General features: G+C 33.8%; 1 pseudogene; it reads left to right on the forward strand.

Annotated features, from left to right (window-relative positions):
- The first annotated feature begins 1554 nt into the window (after positions 1 to 1554).
- On the forward strand, positions 1555 to 2800 carry LOC149570223 (glucan endo-1,3-beta-glucosidase pseudogene; annotated as a pseudogene).
- The last annotated feature ends 20439 nt before the right edge of the window (positions 2801 to 23239 follow it).

Raw genomic sequence — 23239 nt, forward strand, 5'->3', positions numbered from 1 at the left:
TCTGAGAATCAACTTCCTGTTGGTGGTAGCATTCTGGTATAGATTTAGAATGGCGTCCCACATCTTCTTCGCTGTATCTAGCTCTGAGATATGTGGAACAATATGATCCTTGACACCATCAAGGATAATCCTCCTCGCTTTGGCATCATCCTTCCTATATGCTACAAGTTGTGTTGCATCCATTGGTATAGGTACACCACTGGTAGCATAATCCTTGATACCATTCTCTTCCAACAATAAAGAAATTTTGGCCTTCTAGACACCAAAATTTGAGGCACCATCCAATCTATCCTGATCTCTCAAACCAGCTGAAGCCATCTCAAGGGTTTAAAGCAATAATAAATCTAAAGACATCAAAATTTCTTTCCTAGGGCAAAACTCTTCTACCCTTAACAATGCTCTGATACCATGTGAAAAATCAAACTATTGCAGTCACTCATTATTAATCTCCTATCATAAATGATTATTAAACTATTGAAAATAAATTTTCAACTAATATCGAAAAATAACACAACTGCAACTTCACTTATAAAATACGGAAAGAAATGTGCAACACAATGAACACAATATTTTTGGACAAATTGTCCCTGGAAAAACCCTTAAGGGAAAACCAGTTCTATAGATGAGGAATTATATTAAACTTCAGCAAATCAAGAGATACAAGATTCCTTGCCTCTCACTGGCAGAACTCCGACAACCTCCTAATTTCTCCCGCTGATATTCCCCATTGCTATTCCCGCGCTAACACTGGGCCCTTGCTAACACTACAAGACTGTTTGCTAACACTACAAATGTTTCTCCCAAAACTTCTTGTGTTCTCCAAATGACCCAATGACCCCTTTTTATACTACTCCTGTTGGTAAACCAACGACTGAGATTAAATCAAACCAACGGCTAAGATTAAGACAACTTGACAGCCAATAATAGAATTGGTTGCAAGGTGTCCAAAAGGGAATCACTAAAATTAGTAAATAATAACTATTTACTAATTCTTGGCAAGTGGACAAACAGCTGTCCAAACTACCCATAAATAGTGCTGCTATACATAGATAAGGACGAACTACTGTCCAAGCTACCCATAAATACTATTGCTATTTCCGAGTCAGAAATAATAGCTGTCCAACTAACAATAATTAACAAACTGTGAGCAGGTTAAAAGATGCATCCACCTTATATTCCAACAAATGAAACTGAATGTAGTCGTGTTATTGGGATAAGGGGGGTTGAAGAGTTTGCACTTTAAATGGTTTCCATAGCATCTGGTGGCAAAGTATATGTAGAAATGGTTTGCCGCAATGACCGACTCGATTGCAAGCTATAAATACCCAATCGGGCCTTGTGGTTTTCATTCACTAAGTATCACAAGTATGGCATCCTACAACCAAAATCGTAGCCATTAATATTTAGCTTTTTTCCAAAGATATCAGTTTGTCCGAATTAGTTAAGGAGTAACTATGGCCGCCAAAGGTATGTATACATTTGATAAGTTGCTGTTAGAATTGTAATTGGAAGATCGGTGGCGCAGTATGTTTTGGTTGTGATTGTTATTAGAATATTTTCTAATGTTGAATGCCCCGTGCAGTGGGAGTGTGCTATGGAACATCGGGGAATGTGCCCAGCCCGCGCGAGGTGGTGGAGCTGCTGAAGCGCCACAACATCGGGAAAGTGAGGATTTTGGAGGCACATGATCATGATCGCGTCGAAGCTCTGAGAGCCCTGGAGAAGACGGGCATAGAAGAAGTAATAGTTGGATTGAGGAACGAGGAGCTCGAGAAGGTTGCGAGCAACCAGGCGGCAGCCAATGGGTGGGTGAGGGACAACGTTGGCTCCTTCTACCCGGCCGCCAACATCAAATACATTTCGGTGGGAAACGAGGTGCTGCATTACGGAAACGAGAGATACGTCTCACATCTCCTCCCCGCAATACGAAACATTCAGACCGTACTGCGCAAGGCCAATCTGGACAAGGATATAAAGGTCTCCACCACCCAGGCGGCCTCATCTGTGCCGGCGGGAGCGGGAGATTCTTATTATGATGCGCGCCCCTCTCAGGGTGAGTTCCGCAACGATCTAAAGAGCACACTCCGCCCTCTGCTAAAGTTCTTGGCTGACAACGGCTCTCCATTCATGGTGAATGTGTACCGTTATTATACCTACGCGGGCAACAGGGACCAGATATCCTTGGACTATGCGCTCTTCAACCCCTCCGCTCCGGTGGTGCACGACGGAGGTCTTCAATACAGGAATTTGTTCGACGCGATGGTGGATTCTGTCATTGCCGCGCTTGAAAGAGAGGGACATCCACGTCTACCCCTGCTCATTACGGAGAGCGGGTGGCCCTCTGCGGGAGATGATGGGGTGGCAACCGTGGACAACGGCAGGGCGTATAATAACAACCTCATCAGGCATGTCTTCTCCAACCAGGGAACGCCCAGGAGGCCTGGAAACCCCATCCACGCCTACATTTTCTCCCTCTTCAACCACAACATCGAGTCCGGCCCCGATGTCCAGCGCCATTTCGGCCTCTTCTATCCCAACAAAACTCCCGTCTACCCCGTCGACTTCACCCCCACCCCATACTAGGTAGTGGAATCTTTCCGGATTATTATCTATCTATCTATCACTCACCAATAATAAAACTCACCAATAATACAGAGGTCTCGGTCCGCTATGTCCTCCGGATAATTATCTATCTCTCACCAATAATGCAGAACGCATGGCTTTCTATGCCTTCTTTACATTGTAAATAATTACCACTGCTAAATAAGTGAAGTGTATCACCTTTTCTTTAGTGTAATAATTGATCCTCAATATAATAAGACTTGCTTGATATCGTTTGGAATATAATTAGTCACTTTTAAGGAATTACTTGTAGTTCGTTGAAAAGGAAATAAAAACAACATTTCACTAATGAAAGAGAATCACTCTCCACATAAAATCTTTAATAAAATATACTAATTCAATCTCAAATCAAGGATACCTTCACTCTAGTGATTAAAAAAATGGGCTAGATATTTTCACAATCTAAATGTTATAAGTGTAAATAAAGTAGGAGAGTAATAAAATTAAGAGTTCATATTAGTCCTTACGAAATAGTATAAATGTGAACAAACATTTATAAATACATGGATAACTCTATAGTAATTACCTTGGAATTAGCACTCCATTGTGTAAAATATATTTTTATTATGCTTCTATAATTGATGGTCAAATTTTATATGCTAAAGAAAACAATTAAATTCTAGATGCAGTTTACAAAAGTATATTAGAATATCTCAACATTAACTTTGATGGTCTTGAATTAATTTTTGAAGTCGGGTGTTAAATTATTTTGCAAGTTCGAGCTTTCCGGATTATTATCTACCCATCTATCACTCACCAATAATACAGAGGTCTCGGTCTGCTATGTCCTCAAGATTATTATCTATCTCTCACCAATAATGCAGAAGGCATGGCTTTCTATGCCTTCCTCTACATTGTAAATAATTACCACTCCTAAATAAGTGAAGTGTATCACCTTTTTTTTTAGTGCAATCGATCCTCTATATAATAAAATTTGCTTGATATCATTTGGAATATAATTAGTAACTTTAAGGAATTATTTGTATTTCATTGAAAAGGAAATAAAAATGGCATTTCACTAATTAAAGAAAATTACTCTCCACATAAAATCATTAATCAAATATAGTAATTCAATCTCAAATCAAGGATACCTTCACTCTCAGTGATGAAAAAATGGGCTAGATATTTTCACAGTCTAAATGTTAAAATAAGTGCAAATAAAGTAGGAGAGGAATAAAATTAAGAGTTATTAGTCCTTATGAAATAGTAGAAATTCGAACCAACATTTATAAATACATGTACAACTCTATAGTTATTTCCTTGGAATATAGAAAAAATTATATTTACTTTAATCATTTTATGGTTCATAGAATTGTGTTTTGTTTTAATAGTATACTAAGTATATATATTTTGCTAGTAATGTTAGAAACCTTATTAATATTTCAAAATTCTTCTTGAAATGTAATGGCTCTTATTTAATATATCAAGTCTGGGCTCGCCCTCTTCTTATTGAAAAAATGTAATATTTTAGTTGACAGTTTATAAAGAAATAAGGATAAAATAATAAATATGATTTATCAGGCATCTAGTTGTGAAATGGTGTCATGAGCTTTAAGGCTTGAAAGATTTATATTAAATTTTTTGAAACATCGAAAAAAAAAAAAAAATTAGTAGTAATTTTAAATTCTAATAGTCTTGATCAAGAAACTTGGACTAACTATTACATTTTAGCTAAGAATGAGCTATTGGTGGTTTTTAAGTAATATTTGGTTGTATTCTAATTCCTCAATTAAATAATTCCAAATTTCACATTCATGCCACATTTTCTAGAGAATTCTATTATTATATATTATCTTTGTATATGTGTAATTCTTTATCAGCTGTTATTTTTCTACTAGGGAAACTAGGGAACGCACCTTTTAACTTTGTACACTATATAGGACCCCTAGTCCCAAGCAAGACTAGAGGCTTTCTTTCTATGTTGTTTTCTGCCAGTGCCTATTTGAATTGAGATTTTGTAAATTTTATGTTAATATAATCTGTAAGGCTTCGACCTTTTAATGGGTTAAAAAGATATTTATTAATTAATTTTTCAAAGAATAAATAACTCTTGTTAAACACGCATTACACAACCTCCTCTATATCTCATTTTCCTCTAGGTGGTATTAATGGTCACTCTTTCAAAAAATAGAGAGTGTTGTATTAGTTCTTTTGATTTAATATCTCTAGGAATTCCAATTTAATAGAAAAAGTTATATTTTACTTTAATCATTTTACGGTTCACCGAATTGTGTTTTGTTTTAATCAGTATACTAGGTATTTATATGTTTTTCTAGTAATGTTAGAAGCCTTATTAATGTTTCAAATCTCATCTTAAAATTTAATGACTCTTATTTAATATATCAAGTTCAGGATCACCCTCTTCTTATTCAAAAAATGTAATAGTTTAGTTGATAATTTATAAAGAAATAAGGATAAAATAAGAAGTGTTTGAGATACAAATAACCTACAATTCTTCCACCATACACGACAACTAGAACTCTGGATGTTGCGGCGAGAAGATCAGCTGTATGTGTCATTTGGTTGTACAAACTAGTGATGTGGAGCTTGTGGCGAGTTGAGGTTGAAATTGTAATCCATATTGCAGGTCAAATTGGTAAAAATGTTTCGTGTGATCGAGGCGATCGAGATAATTACGTGGACTGTATGTTCGATTGTCAAAGCATAGATATCTTAATGCAGAAACTCTAATCTGTTGAATTCTATTCCTGAAGATAGATAGACATTGAGCCTCGTAGAACTGTGAGCAGGTTAAAAAATGCATCCGCATTATATTCCAACAAATGAAACTGAATGTAGTCATGTTATTGGGATAAGGGGGGTTGAAGAGTTTGCACTTTAAATGGTTTCCATAGCATCTGGTGGCAAAGTCTATGTAGAAATGGTTTGCTACAATGACCGACTCGATTGCAAACTATAAATACCCAGTCGGGCCTTGTTGTTTTCATTCACTAAATATCACAAGTATTGCATCCTACAACCAAAATCGTAGCCATTAATATTTAGCTTTTTTCCAAAGATATAAGTTTGTCCGAATTAGTTAAGGAGTAACTATGGCCGCCAGAGGTATGTATACATTAGATAAGTTGTTGTTAGAATTGTAATTGGAAGATCGGTGGTGCAGTATGTTTTGATTGTGATTGTTATTAGAATATTTTCTAATGTTGAATGCCACGTGCAGTGGGAGTGTGGTATGGAACATCGGGGAATGTACCCAGCCCGCGCAAGGTGGTGGAGCTGCTGAAGCGCCACAACATCGAAGAATGTAATGACTCTTATTTAATATATCAAGTTCAAGATCACCCTCTTCTGATTGAAAAAAAGTAATAGATTAGTTGATAATTTATAAAGAAATAAGGATAAAATAATAAATACAATTTATCGGGCTTCTAGTTATGAAATGGTGTCAGGAGGGCATTTCAAATTCTTTCTCTAAGGCTTGAAAGATTCATATTAAGTTTTTTGAAACATCTAAAGAAAAATAAAATATTTTTGTTTTATTCATTTCTTGACTTTCATTTGGAGCATAGGAGGGTCCTTCTAGGACAAAAGTGTGAAGGGTGGCACACAATCGATGTTAGAGCCCAAGGTGACTAGTTCTGGATAACCCATGATGTAGTTTTTAATTAAGTGGAAACTTCAAAAAATTAAATAGATTTCGTATTTCAAATTAATAAAGGATAATGGTGTCTCACTCATGCATAGAGTATGCAAAAGGTCTTTTGTAAGGATGCGTTGAGAAGGCTTGGTCATTGTTGGGGCATTAATCTGGAAGTACCATGTCAAACTATTGACCCAATGCAAATAAAAAATGATGTTCAAATTAGTCTCCTAGATGACTATTGACCCAATGCAATTCAAAACCATGTTGTTTTAGTCTCCTATATGATCATTGTTGATTGTGCTCTTCCATGAGCTCTAAGAGTTGGTAGTATTTTTTTGTATAACAAACAAGGAAATATATTAGAATGTGTAAACATTTAAATAGGCAAAGGGAGGAATGTATTAAAAAATATACAATAAATTTCTCTATGGAACAAGGAGAGATGCCTAGATTTTCTGAAAAATATGTCATTTTCTTAATATACTAATGCATTGAAATCCTTTTCTAAAAAGATTTTATGTGTCTGTCTAAGTTAAAGTAAACTATAAAAAAATATGGAATTCAACAAAGTTTGTGATAAGTTATGCAACTTTTAAAAAATTAATCATGTACTTTTACCTAAAGAAAAATAAGAACTTTTTTAATTAAAATTTATATAATTAGATTTAAAACACTGAAGATCCATTTTTATGGACCTTTAATTTATTTTATGTACATTTAATTCAATCATTATAATGGTTGAGTTCAAATCTGCAACATTAAGGTTTGTAAGGTTCAAAAAATTGAAAAGAAAAAAGAGGGAAATAAATGTTTCATTATGTTTAATTGTCATTTTCCATTCTTATAGTGACTCTGTAGTGGACCAACATTGTAGTTTCTAGAAAATTATTTCTTTTTTGTGTCTAAATAAGGCATATTTGTATTATCCTCCTCTTTTCCCGCATCCCTTTAGCATTTCTCAAGCTCTCAAGTATCAGGAATATCTATTCTTTTGATCCCTTTCTAACAATTATAATTTCAAGATTCCTTGTCCTTGAACATAATTCTATCATGTATATCTTTCCCTGATATCTCTTCCATTGAAACTTTAAGCTAGTCCTTCTAAGAGTCTTTCATTCCTTCCTCGTTAGTGTGTAAAGGTGTCCTCTTCCTAGGTGGTCTTCTCATCTCATGCTCAAATCATCATCCTTACTGATAACTTCTTACATATAAGGGAATTATAGTTAATATTTTGCTTGAAAATTATAATATTGATCGAATGCATTGCAAAGCCATATTCTTTTGATTTCCTTGACAATTATTGTCTAATCTTTTCTTTCGTGATATGTAAGAGTTGGTAATATTTATTTGTGCAAAAAATAGGGAAATGTGTTGGAATGTGTAAGCATTTAAATGCATAAAGGGAATTTTCTAGAAAAGTATGTCATTTTTTAATATATCATTTTATTGGAATTCTTCTTTCAAAAGTATGAATAACAAAATTTAACCATTATAATAATGTTGTTTTATTTTTGATCGATAAGAGGCCGAAGCTAAAATTAATTTTTTTTTATGAAGCTTGAGTAGATTCAAACTCAAGACCTCCCAGATACCATTGTGTTGTAGGCTATTGCCTAATTTTAACCATTACAAACTTACAAATTATTTAACAATATAATATTTTAGTTAATATAATTTTCATATGGGAATGGAGTATCATACAAAGGCCATGTGTTGTCACAACTTAGAAAGTTTAAAATGTTTCCATCATAGATATTTTAAAAACAAATTTATGATTTTAAAATTAAAAATATATAGAATAATCTATTTTATCATTTTGGAAAATTTACTTGTCTATTTTGACATATTCACCACCCGAACCTAAATCTAATCTAACTACTACCTTAGTGATTTGTTGAAAATCAGCTCTTTTATTCACCACCTGGTTCCCAAAACCTAAATCTAATCTAACGACTCCTTTCTTTCTTTATTTAAAAGAAACCTCTTAACTTTAACAACCACATTAAATGATGTGTTGATAACTAGTGTCAATGCCGAAGTACTTTCACTTTGCATGAAAACCCATCATTCGAGTGATACATGTAGAAGGAGTGTTTGAAATAAGTTATAGTTCCTATTTTTGTAATAACTTAAGTATATTCTAAATGTAGTTGGATGCAAATAACCTACAATTCTTCCACCATATGTGGAAACTATTGATGTGGATATGGTGGTGAGATGAAATTCAAATTGTGATCCAAGTAAAATAGTTGCATGTTGTTCTCTATTCTGAATGGATGGGGTAAAATAATGTGATTGTATGATCGATGGTCAGAATATATATATATCTTTCTTATATTCCTATAAAAAAAATATAATTTTTTGAATTCAATTCCTAAAGATAGATAGACATTAATCCTCGTAGAACTGTGAGAAGGTTAAAAGATGCATCTATAGCCCCGAGTAGTGAGAGTGTGCTATGGAACATTGGGGAATGTGCCCAGCCTGTAAAAAGTGCTGGAGTTTAAACATCACACTAAGACTTGATTTCTAGTGTAAAAGTGTTAAATAGTCAAAGTTTGACTTACTTTTCCAAGCTTAATTTCTTCCTTGGTGTGTGATGTTTAAGGTTGACAATGATGGAGTTGCTGGAGTAGAAAACATTGGGAAAGTGATGGTTTTAGAAGCACACGATCACATGGAAGCTCTAAGAGCCCTAGAGAAGAATAACATAGAAGAAGTAGTAGTGGGAGTGAGGAATGAGGAGCTCAAGAAGGTTGCAAGTGACCAGATGGCAGCTAACGAGTGGGTGAGGGACAACTATCACAACCTATTTTCCCTCAACCAAATAAATCAATGAATTTAATTCCACATGGAATTATTCTTATAACTTTTTATTGTTTATAAAATTAAACTTAGCATTAGCGGCTGATGGTATGATTAAAAGGAAATGATGAATGTAGTTATTTGTTTTTCAAACCTATTAAATTGGCTTCTTATTAAATTTTGTGCACTGTCACGAATCTGGAAGGTTAGAGTAATTCAGTTGAGTACCTGATTCTTGTTGTGCTGAGATATTTTCTCATATCTAAGGTGAGTAATTGGGGAGAGGCAGAAATGACTACTTACTAATATTTCATGTGCATATCTGATGTAGGGGGGTAGAGAGTTCAATTTTGGATTTAGTATAGTCCATATTTGTGAAGCCCTTTTCTATTTTTCCTGAGCTTTAATCTTCAGGCGAGTGCTTGCTACTGTCAAATTGGCAATGGTAGATGTAAATATGGGAGAATTTGAGACCTTTTCATTTCAGGCCAAAATTAATTAGCTTTTGAGTCTCATTATAAACACCTTTTATAGTAACATAGAGATTTTTCTTCGGGAACTTATCGGCAATGCTTCTGATACTTTGGACAAGATTCGGTTTAATGGATAATAGAAAATTGGATGCTCAACCTAATCTTCTCATTCAAATGATTCCTAAAAAATCAAACAAGTGCCTAAGTATTGTGGATAGCGAAATTGGCATGACCAAGGGTGGGGAAGATTAGGCTAGAGATGGTGTTAGATCTCTATTTGCCAAGGAAAGTTACTGTAGCTATACCAGTGAGCTTCAGATAGAACCCAAATGAACCAAGGAATCAAGCTATTAAGTTGACAAGCATTGACCTCTAAACTTTAGGTTCCATTTCTTTATTATATTCCTTCTCACTAAATCAGCTTTGTGTATATGTGTGGAAAGAATTAGATGAACATTGATAGATTCAATCTAAGTAAGGATTGAACATTCTGTCTGAGTGAGTGTCTTACTTGATTGGGTGTCCACCTTTAACCACATCTCCCTCTTGTATTGCTATCAGGGATTCTAAATTAAAGGAAATAATAACTCGAGGAAACAAAAAATAAAAATAAAATTTGGGACGCCCTTCATCCAATAATTGAAGGATAACGTACCATCCATAAATGTTGCTCATTATATTATTTTTCTTCTCCCATGAATACTTTGGAAAGGGAAAATTTTGCCACTTAGAGTGTTGTAGATGAGATGTCAAAGAACGATTATTTAGGGTCCTAGCTGATATTGTGTATTACCTTTTTGCCAATTTTTTGCTTGCATGTTGAAACTATTAGAAAACATTTCATAGGAAGGAAAGCTTGAACGTTAAACCCCAGGTAAGTTGAAATTAATGAATGTTGCCAGTTTCTACAGAATCGAATTAATGAAACAAATGGAAATAGACATGAGGAATGGAATTTATTTTGATACTGAAGACTTGATTGCTACTTCTTATCCAATAATCTGCTTAACCTTCTTTACTGAAAATCTATCATAGTTTCAAGATAATATACAACTGCCTGCAAAAATTGGCCTAATAGATTAAAACAAGATGTGATGTAAATATTAGTGGAGTTTTGTTTCCTTTTTTTTAAATCTCTTTAGAATTTACTATGTTTCTTAAAATTCAAGAACACATTGTTTCCACAAACTGCCCCTCCCTATTGTAACTTATAATGCCTTGGTCTTAGAGGCTCAAATTATAAAATTACTACATGAATGCTATATACATCTGTAGACAATAGCTATCTCTTGAGTTAGTGAAATAGTGAAATCTCTGGATTTTTTTTGGAAATGTGCTTTTAAATTCAGATATGTTACTTTTAGCATCTAAAACTTGTGAAACTTGTCTCATTTCATTGAGATTATTGTAGCTCACCAAGATTTTTTATAAATTCTGAGATTATTTCATTGAGATTTTTGTAGCTCACACATGTTTTTACTTTGGAATAATACTATTTTGGATGAAAGCTCATAATGATGTAAGAATTTAAAGTATGCTTCCAACTGATAAGTTTGGAAGAAATTATATGAATCCTTGTTATTAATTACTCAAGAATATTATGAGAAGCATGAGGAATTTCGATAACCTCTCCTCGTTATTTACATCTTAACGTCCTTTTAGAACAAAAATTGTACTTAATGGCATAGATTAAAAATAATGCATTAAGTGTTACATTTATTTTTAAAGGATGCACATATGTTGGTAGTGCATAATGGAAATACAAATGTGATAGAAAACAAACCTGTACATGTTGACTAAGGAATGTTAATGATTTTCCTTTCATACACTAATGTTGTTATTCATGTTGTTAGTGAATGGTGTTTAGACCATGATTTTATTTTAATGACACGATTTCATTACTCCTATAAGTTTTTACTTGTTTAGACTATCTCTTTGTCGGGCTGGGTATCTTTCATGTTAGGAAATATTTCAGGGAGGCTTAATAGCTTTGTGATAGGTTGGTAAAGCACTCCTACAATATTCTCGCCATTGTGTTCTTAGATAGGTTTTGGAGCTCGTTTCAACTTGGTCATCATGATTAGACCATCTATTATCTGGTATTTGGTATCTAGTATTGGGGCAGTCCTTACATATGGTATCAGAGCTCTTGGTTCCACACTTGGGCCTTGAGTTCACTATGCTAGACATACAATTGTAAGTCAACTTGTTTACTTTATGTAGTATGAGTTGATGACATGGGTTGCATATTGTGTCTCTTAGCTATGTTTACATTAGACATAGAAGGATTTGATGTTCTTTATGCATTCCTTAAAAGACTGTTAAAATGGAAAGTTTATGGAATGACTGGTAGATTGCATACCTCATATGTTTATGATTATATTTATTTTAAACCATGTGATGGTATAATGTGTGAATTGGAGTATTAAAATTGAACTATTGAGATAGTCAAAGGATGGTTGACTTTTTGAATTAGGCTATGAGAGCCTACCAAATGAAGATTTGATTTGTGATAGCAATGAAAAATGTCTTTTTATTATGTAAATGACATGTGGTGCACATGTGGTGCCAGAATTTATTTTTTATTTCATGCCATATTCATGAGGTTCATTGAGTAACCTAATATGATAAGTAGGAAGAACATGGATGTCATTTGCAAAAGTATTTCATGTTCCATTATGCATTTTGAAATATGTGATTATCAAAATAAATTGCATGTGATACATGAGAAGTTTGGTTATGTTCTTAGCGACCCTTGGATGCAAGGTGTCATTAACTATCTACTCCCTCTTGGTGACTAGTGAGAGTCATTGTGCTTTAAGTGAATTGGGTTTCATTTTATTATGTTTGGTTTCATTAACTTGGATGTCATGAAGGAGTAGCTTGAGATTTTATGTTCTTTGTGACCACCATGCCACCAATTTCTTATGTGAGCTATTTACTTGAATCTTTTTCACTTTTATTTTGGTTTCTATCTCCTTTTTGGACTTTTACTTAAGAACTATGAATCTTGCTTTTAAGATTTCTTTGATCTTGAGGTGGCTAGGGTGTGTGCGTGTATTTTTTATGTTGCTAGTCCTGTGATTTGGAAGTGATTTCATCTATGATATTCATTGTGGAGCATTGATTGGATGTATAAGGGAGTAGATTGTGAAGAACATGCCATTCTTCCTTTTGTATTTATCTTATGCTATTTTTATTGTTTTGGAAAGCTTACCTTCTAGTGTGGCTGCCGAATATGGACAAACAAGGAAGGCTAAATGCTATGTATTTTCCTTCATGGAAGGGTGTAATGTAGCAATTATGGGACAGATAGATGGATATCTTCATGTTTTAGTTTCTCAATCTGCCAGTTCTATAGAATGGATACATGTCTATTCTGGTTTCTTCTACAGGTAATTCTAGATTTTTAAAAGTGCTTGGCAAAGCTATTTTGTTTCTAGATATTGTAGTTGTACATGGTTATGCATATTTGGTTTTACTACTACACACATGGTTGCAATGTAGAAATGTTATACGGTCGCACTAGATCCATCTGATCAATCTTGTTATTGAAGCTAGGCTTCTCGTGCTAGGGTCAGGGAATTCTTCGTGTTAGGAAGAATTTTGAGGAAATTGTCACTCTATGGTTGGTGAGGTTAAAGCACCTGGGCCAAACTTTTGTCTCAGGAAGTAGGTGGGAGACGTCCTATAGCTTTGGAGATTGGATTCACTGAAGAACACAATGAAAATGTCATCTTAGTTTGATTGTTTATCTCATCATTTGAGATGTACTTAATTACATCATTATGTGATGATTTAATGGCATAAAGGCCATACATCGCAACACGTGCTTATATGTTGGTTAAGCACACTATGTTGGCAAAATGGGCGTGCAGGCCTAAGGTCACTCAATTGATAAAAATTGGATTATTGATCCTTGCAAGTGATTAGTGAGCATAGCTAGATGATTTACTTAATGGTGCTGACCATATGATACATGGCACTGTGCTTGAATGATGTGCCTATTGTTCCATGTCCGACATGTAGGTCTGCATTTTCTATGATGGCTAGTGAGGTATGATGCTTTACATTATACTTCGTATACTTAGTAAATCACGCATTTGATGGATAGATTCCTTAGATAATGTCATGTGTTACATTTGTAAATGGATAATTATTGTTAATCCTTGATTATGGTAGTGAAACAAATGTTAACTAATCAAGCTATAGTTTTCTTATTTATGTGATTCTTTTGACATTTTCATTTATGGGATAGTCATGTCATGACATGTTGTGTTCAACAATTTGGTTGATAATTGGATATGAAAAAAAATTACACCTATAATTTTGACATGAATGTTGGAAAGTAGAATGAAGTTGCAAACTTAATTGGAAGATATTGTATCTACTTGTTGATTCAACTAATTGTAGACAAATTTTGACTAACTTCATTTGACTTTTTTGCCTATGTGGCAAGTGTATGAAAATATTGTCTTTCTATGAGGATGGAGATAGGTATGTATCTATTTTGATAATATTTTTGCATTGGTGTTATGTATATGTGATGATCCACCATGCATGTGACTTTTACTTTATAGAAAGTTGTTAACACCTTTTATTTAGTCAATTTGGTCCCTCACCCACCCGTTGGCTGTTGCCTGGTTGCTCGCAACCTTCTCGATCTCCTCATTCCTCAATCCAACTATTACTTCTTCTATTCCTGTCTTCTCTAGGGCTCTCACAGCTTCGACTGGATCATGATCATGTGCCTCCAAAATCCTCACTTTCCCAATGTTGTGGCGCTTCAATAGCTCCACCACCTCGCTCGGTTGGGAACATTCCCCGATGTTCCATAGCACACTCCCACTGCACGAAGCATTCAACATTAGAAAATATTCTAATAAAAATAACAATCAAAACATACTACACCACTGATCTTCCAATTACAATTCTAGGAGCAATTTATCTAATCTATACATATCTCTAGCGCCCATAGTTATTCCTTAACTAATTCGCACAAACTGATATCTTTGGAAAAAAGCTAAATATTAATGGCTATGATTTCGGTTGTAGGATGCAATACTTGTGATACTTAGTGAATGAAAATCACAAGGCCTGATTAGGTATATATAGTTTGCAATGGAGTCAGTCATTGCGGGAAACCATTTCTACATAGACTTTTCCACCAGATGCTATGGAAACCATTTAAAGTGCAAACGCTTCAACCCCCCTTATCCCAATAACATGACTACATTCAGTTTCATTGGTTGGAATATAATTCAGATGCATGTTTTAACCTTCTCATGGTTCTACGAGGCTCAATGTCTATCTATATTTAGGAATAGAATTCAATAGATTAGAGTGTATGTCTAGGACAAGAAAGATAGAAAGATATATATATACTCTGACCATCGATCATACAGTCGCATTATTTTGCTGCATCCATTCAGAATAGAGAACCACATGCAATTATTTTACTCGGATGAAAACTTGAATTTCATATCACCACCATATCTATGTCAATGGTTGCCACAACATCAGAGTTTTAGCTGACGCGTATGGTGGAAGAATTGCAGGTCATTTGTATCCAACCATGTTTGGAATATTGTGGATAGATTAGCTAAGGTATTACTAAATTAGCAACTATAACTTAATTATAAAATTAGGAAAAATTATACTTAATATTTATCTTTGAACATAAAATGAAAGGCAACAAAATGATTAAACTATCATGAAAAAATCCTATGACAGCCAAGGGTGACCGTAAAGTTCCAGGCATGTTTGGGTGGTGAATAAAAAGTTTTCTTTTCCACAAATAACTAAGGTAATCGTTAGATTAGATTTAGGTCCAAGTGATGAGTAGGTTGAAATAGACAAGTAATTTTTTTAAAATGATAAAATATGAGTGCATGTCATTATGAGTTGTACAGATAGAGTTATTAAAGATTTATTAGTTACATTCATGTATAGGAAGAACATAGCAGGGGCAAGGAAATATTAATTTTTGTTAAGAAATTAGTTTGGTTAACAAAATAATTACTTAACTAATTAGGCATGACATGCTAGATGTTAATACTAAGCAAGAAGAGGTCAATTTTAATATTTGGGACACGTGTGAAGACTTGAATGCTGATAAGACTAAACATAAAGTTATAAACGAAAGACTTTTATATGTGAAATTGTGTGATATCTTTGGACATTGAAATGTACTTGTTATATGTTGGATACATTATGTTAGAGAAGAGAAATGATAGTGTACATGAAGTTGTGTACAAAAGAGACACAAAGGACAAATCATCTATTGAAGATGTCAACATTGTCAAGAGATTTTTGTATCTATACCTTTTCTGTATACAATATAACATTGTATATGCATGTTTGAGAAGTGGATTCATACTTCTACTTTTATAGTTGTAATACCAAATCCTAATATGGTTGATCCTTCTAACAAGGCCAAATCCTCTAATAAGGAAAAATACACTATCCCGATGTAATAGACTCCTAATAGGGTCAATATCTTTCACATCATACTTTTGATTAGTGGATCATTTTGTAAGTACCATCAATTATAAGAACAACTCAATTTCAGTTATTTGAACTAAGATTAATTCTAGTCAAACATATGGTCTTAATATATTCATTCTATCTAAGTTATATTTAAGTTATTTAACTTTTCCAATTGAAAATATCTATTAAATGCATGTTTTATATCTCTTTTGGTCCAATTACCGAATAAATAAAATTATCCAAGAAAAAGTGATGTTTCAATAACTCCTATTCTTTTATAATGAAATTTTTTAAATATACAGCAATATCCTTTTGTAGACATCAGAGTCTAAAATATCTTCATATAGATTTTATAGTGTTTTAATTAGACCTAGTTTATTAAAATTGAGAAATATTACAAGTAGATATTTTAACAGGTAGAAATATGTTCTTGAAATCAAGAAGAAGCCAAAATGGGGACTGACACAAAATAGAGCAAAATATTGACTTGAAATCAGTAGGAAGTCATTTCCATGTGATTACCCAACCCCCTTTTTGAATATCAAAAACCCATCCATAAGCATGATAGTAAAATAGCACTACTAAAATTCATGAAAGTATCAACATTGTACATAAACTTGGTCATCAGATATAAGTTGGCCAATAAAAAAGTCCATCATAGAAAACTAAAAAGAGCCCAAAGGACAAGCAAGTAACCAACTGCCATAAGAAGAAAACTAAATAGGAAGTTGTTGGCAGTGAGCCAACAGCCCTCACAAGTTTCGAGACATGGCTTAACCACTTCATGTGGTTCTATAAGACTATTGGTTATTAAGCATTAACAAATCTATCTTCTATTGCAACAACAACCCTTGCCATTCAAACAATTAGGATTAGAGCTTGGTCATAGGTTTGAATCCTGCAAGACGTAGTGAGTGAGATTGGGAGGGGGATTGTTAGCATTGGGCCAACATGCCTCACAGGTTTTGTGACATGGCTTAACCACCTCCTATGGTTATATAAGACAATTGTTTGTATCAAGAATGTATAGGTCAATCTTTTTGTGCGACAAAAACTTTGGCCTTTCTAATAGAAGTAGACTAGTAGGAGGTAACCAATCACTAGCTCCTCGGGTTCTCCAAGAGTAGGTGGAGCCAATCATTAGCCATGGAGTTGTATAGAGAGTGAATAGCCTCCACTTCTTCTTCATTGGTTACACCATCCTTGTTAGTCTACATGAGATAAAGGGTAGTGGTTGTTGAGTGCATAACACACACTGAGAAATTGGAAACCCTATCAAACTTATCCTCTAGGTCTATGCTCTTTTTTATTAGTTCAATAATGGAACTCTCCAGCTTCTCCACCTCCAAATTTCCCTACACTTTGTCATTTTTTTTCACTTTGGAATATTTTTGTTAAGTATGATCTCCCCCCAAGTCCTTACCCTTTTGGTCCCCATCTCCTTGAGTGACCTCCGCCTGGGTATGCTGCCAAAGTTACACATCTTGATCAATAAAGTGACCATTCCCTTCTCTTCAACATTCTAATATTTCCCAGAATCTAGAGTTTGGGCATCACTTTTCAAAGTTTCTAAAACTTTAGAGAGGAAGGGACTATTTTGAACCTTCTCCATGACATCCTCATTCTTACCCTTGCTATCATTTTATTGCTCTTCTTCTTCCCATAATTCCTTCTACCCACCACATCTTTAGGTCTAGGGCCTAACTTCCTTCCAGATTTGTCTAGTTTAAACATTCTGGGAATTGTCAAGGGGTTTTTTATCGCTTAGTTTTTTGCTCACCCAATTGATTCCCTTCTTACATGTGGTACCTATATTCTCAGCATTAAGGATTTTAATTTTTCCTTCTTGATTTTCTTAGCCATTGTAGTGAGTTCTTCATCAACCTTCGGTTTGATGATCGGTGGGAAGAATTTTGACCAGTAATTTTTAAGGGTAAAGTATGCAAGCTAAGGATATGAGGGCAAATGGACTTTTAAAATTTAAAGAGATAGAAAATTAGTGCTTGAAGATAAATAATTTAATTTTTTCCTTCCTCACATTTATTCCTAATATTCCACATGCAATCTTCTATAGAATGTAATTGGAGAAAAATGAACAAAATACAATCCTTGTTCTGAAAATTGTTAAGAGTAGGAAAGTGGTAGTAATAGAAGACCTTGAATCTATCCTACATGGTATCGTATCATAGTATAACATAGAAGACCATATCCCATAGTTTTGGAACATTTTCTTGGACAAAAACACCATGGAAATGGACAGGGCTTTTGTCCAAGCAAAAGAAGTTTTTGAGGCTCATCTCATCTGCCACTCTAGCCTTCTTCCTCCATGATTTTACTTCCATTGACATGATATTTGTGTTGGCTATCAGATCTTTAATGACCTCAAAAGAGATTCCATTAATATTAACCTAACACTTCTTCAAAGAGTCCACAAAGTGCCAGGTGAGCATCTCATCATGGCCCTTCATGCTCTCAATGAAAGGGATGAATCCATCTTCCTTCAAACGTGACCACATGGCTATGTCTTCCATAATATCTCTCTTGATTCTTGGTGGTTCAATTCTCAAATTCTCTCCCTCCATAAATTTATCTTCATCAAGGTCTCCAATTGGATCTTCTTCCCCTTCCTTAAGTTTGAATGCCATATCCTTCACCCACTTCAACAAACTGTTCAAAAAAAATAGAGGTGAATCTTAATACACCAGGTGTCGAAGCTTAAAATTATGAAAATCTGTAGTGAAGAAAAGCCACTTAGGTTCTATAGGTTTTGATTTAGGATAATATTTGTTCTTAATTTGCAAGATAATAATATATTTCTAATTTCATTTTGAAGCCCAGTCTCAAGATTTGGAAATCCATCTTGGATGATGTAAAATATCACCCCAATTATTGCATTGAATAATTACTTTCCAATTCCCATCACAAGTAATGATTACCAAATTTTATCTAAAGGTAGCATCACATGTGTTTATCAGCATAAAGGCCTCATTCAAACATAGGACCATGATGACACTACCCACCAAACAAACGAAATAATTTTGTGGTCATACTAATAGCCATCACCAAGTTCATTGTGATGAGACTATCACTGTCGTACACTAGAAAATTATACTCCATGAGTGAAAGACCTCTTTTTCAACAACTGATTTGATCACAATTGGAAGATCTTCATGCTCATTCTACCAAAATTAAGCATTGATGACATTATGAAATTCTATCTTGATTTACCACTTATAATCAAAGTGGCATACCAACTCATCATAATATCCCCCTTGATAATCATAATGACTAACAGATAATCTCCCTCCACAAGAAAGTTTTGAATTTTCATGCTACTAGCTAGTTGCACTCCCCACAAAAGTCCATGCACTTTTTCCTCATTACTCAAAAATCTTCGACATTTTTTACAATATTTGCTGATACAAGCTCCTTGTGCACTCTATATTATTCCTCCCAACACAGTGTCCACCCAATGCTTAGACCCATCAAAATTGAATTTCATCTAGTTCAAGGGAGGTGGTTGCCACTTAGTTTGTTGTCTTTCCTTGAAGTTAGTATTATCAATTCTCTTAATAACTTTATTGATGCCCCAAAACTGTGCCCAATCCACTCAATTTGTGTGGGGGAGTGAGTAGGTGGTTTTAATTTCCAACTAAGGGTACACTTACTCAAAATCCTCTAAAAATTTTATGTGTGACCACTCCTAGAAGAGTACTTGTAGCTTTGAAGATATGATTATTTCATTCTTTCCATATTTTTAGTAGATATAGGGTGAATGACCTTCCATATCATTTTTATCAGGGTTTTTAGAACTTGGAATTATAAATTCTCTCAATAACTTGATTGGTGCCAAATAAATGTATTGAGTCCTACTCAATTTTTGTTTGTGTGTGTATAGGTGATGGGGGGGGGGGGGGGGGGGGGGGGGCGGGGGTGAGGAGGTGGTTCCCATTTTGATCAATACTATGGATTAAATATTATATACACGAAGATATTATTAAGAAATATTAGAATTCTAGTTGGTGTCCCTCTTAAAATTTAAAGAGGAGTTAATTAATTCTTTCTCCAAATCATAAGAAAATCCTATCAATCATTGTCTATATCTGGAACCCATCGATCCACCAATTTTTAAGACTTTGGATTTATTACAGAAACTTTCCAATGTGATTTTCCATCATATATCAAAAAGAAAAAAAATGGAAATAAGCTTAGTTAGAATGGCAAAAATGCATAAATATTCCTTGAACAAACTTTTTGAATAAATTTCTTTCTTTTTATATAGCTGAATGATAAAATTTGGATATGTTTCAAAATTAATAGGAACCTCTTCATAAAAGAGGGTCACAATAAAAACAAGTTGAAAATGTAACGATACCATTAAGAAATAATAGAATAATTTGAAAGAATTGTTGACAAAATGAAACTAAAGTGATTGCTATACTATGCTAATAGCTCCAACTTGTCAAATAATTCAATAAACCACTTCAAAAAAAAGAATGAAGGCCATTAAAATGAAGTTTGAGCTTTTCTAATCTACTTGTCTAAATAACCTTAAAATTCTCATATTTTTCTTCAATAAATAAAATGTCATTGGCATTTGTAGAAACATAAATAGTTAAAAATAGATCATGATGTTAAATTTGAGAAAAAAAATTTAATTTTTTACTTTATTATTGATATAATATACCAAAAATATATCTTAGAACATACGGAACCTAATTTTTATTATCATGAAATGATTATTAAAGTAGAGGGGATGGGTGGAATGAAGCAAGCATTTGTATAGGTTATAGTGAGAGATAGAAGTTTTTCCTATGCTTTTGATGATAGACCCTTCATAGTGGAACTTAATAGAAACAACTAGCTTTTAGGTTCTCTAAACAGTCATACATGTGTAGATATAGAGGATGGGTATGAAGGAATTTCTTGCAAAATTATGGAGGAACTCATGGATCCTAGGATAGACTGACTTTTCCAACATCCCTGAGGGAGAATATTCAAAATTATATGCAAAGGACATTACAACCCTAAAAGAGCAGAGGCCTCAGATGAAAAAAAGCAAATAATCTTGTGTGGCCCTTTTTTGGGGTTTAAACCTGGTAATAAATATTTATTTACCCTAGTGGACAGTATTTTAAATCAAAAAATGGTACTTTTCTATTTTGATCTCAAATTTTGTGATTGACCACAATATGTATTTAATTTCTTTATATCTTGTGAGAAATTTCAAGAGTCCTAGAACCAACTATAGAGAAGGAAATTGTAGACACCTAGAGGAATATAAAAATATCAAGGGATACACCTTCCCTCATGCTACATCATTTCAACTAGCATGGAAAGATAGAGAGATTAAATATTATACTTTTTCGTAAAGAATTATTTATAAACTAGGATGTTGTGTTGCAATAATACATTTTTAAGTGTGAAAGTACATAATAGTTTGTTACCAAACTATCAGTTATGTAGTTACTAAAGGTTATGTATAGGATCATGGTGGGCCAAAAAATGGTGATGAGAAAAAAAAACTAGTCTAACAACATCCAAAAAGTGTTTTGCAATTTGCATTGACTTTTTGCTTCCAATCCTAATACTAATGCAAAGGAAAAAACATTACACAACCTTATCGCATATCTGATACATTGGTTACCCAAAACTTGCAAATAGGTTTTTAAAAAAACTGAATGCAAATTTTTCTAAATTCTTACCATTTGAACAACTAAAGTGATCAAGTACTAGTAGTGTAATCAAGTATAGAAATCAACGCAATATATTTTCCACTAGATTCTGCATCCTAGCACAAGTAAGTTGACTTTTTTTTGTTTTGCACTTGATTTTTTACTAGCCATGTGTGCTTCTTTCTCTTGTATATGTGAAGTTACCAATGAATATTTTAGCTTTGTTAGTAAAATTAACTTATCTTTAACTTTACGAAGAAGAATATGGTATTAATGTATAATACTATAGAAAAATAATATCGAACTTATCAAGCATTGGACAATTATCCTAGCAAGGAAGTCAAGGAAATGATTGGTACAAAGGTTTCCAAGGATATTATCTGAGTAAAGATTTGGGAATGATTGAGAAAATTGAAAATTTTAATTTGTCACACAATTTTGAACTCTAAATAAAATCAAACTAGCATAGGAGAACCATAATTCCATGACAAGGATAATTGAATCCTAAAATTTATTAATTCTCAAGGATGATTTGGGATCCTAGTAATTGTGGGAAATGCTAGGCCTGGGATTTAACTTCTAGAAAATCACTTGCAGTTTATGAAATGAATTGTGAAATAATTTTCTTTCACATGAAGTGACAAATATTTTGCAGGAATGAGATAGTTAACATGATCCAACCAATGAGAAGGATCACCATCATTGGATACATTTAATATCTAATTATGATTCATTGTGGAGTGTAAATTATTGTTGAATAACTTGGGGATTAAACTATTTGTAACTTTAAAGAGGCAAGTCATAAGCCCTTTGATTTTCAAGACTAAGCTAGTGGACAAATATCATTGATTTAGGAAAATTTGAAGAGAAGCAAAAGAAATCCAAGTAAGGATTAGATTGCTATAGATTTTAAATGATTAATGACAAATTAAAAGATTATGTTCCTTACTGTCTGAAATATATTTTAAATTTTAGATCTAAATTAAAATAAACTATTAAAAATATTTTTTCTAATATAGTATCATATGTAAATTAAAATTGACTACAGATACAAACTAGAAGCCAAGATTTCCCAACAACCCTAACAAATGTAGAAGTTCTATTTGGAAGAAAAACACTCTGCTAGGTAGGGTTTTCTTGCTACATGCGAACTTTCAATTTTTTTTGCATACGGCCCTTCGCCTGCACTCCCCTTTTGTCGGCACCACTTGTCATACCGCATTAACTGCATGAAGTTTAGGTTAGGATATAATGGCTCCGGCTAGTGGTGAACCAGATGTTTCTAGTGTTCATGCTACTGCTTCGGACTGCCATGGCGTCGCCAACGAACAAATGCCCGCTCAAGTTTTTCCCTAAGGTTTTTCATGAGGTAATCCTGATATTATCCTTCCTTTGCAAGAATTTGATGCTGCATGTGACTGGTTAGAGCAACATACCTTGATAGGGTATTTTGTTGGTAGGACTCCTCCTGAAGCTATGCTCAAAGAATGGGTCAACAAATGCTGGACTCCTCATGGAGTCCGCCTTGATGCTATGAAAAACCTTACCAAAGGTTTCTTTTTATTTCGCTT

This window comes from Cupressus sempervirens, chromosome 3, assembly GCF_028749045.1.
Source record: "Cupressus sempervirens isolate cs-2001-9-10 chromosome 3, ASM2874904v1, whole genome shotgun sequence".
In the NCBI taxonomy this organism is placed as follows: domain Eukaryota; kingdom Viridiplantae; phylum Streptophyta; class Pinopsida; order Cupressales; family Cupressaceae; genus Cupressus; species Cupressus sempervirens.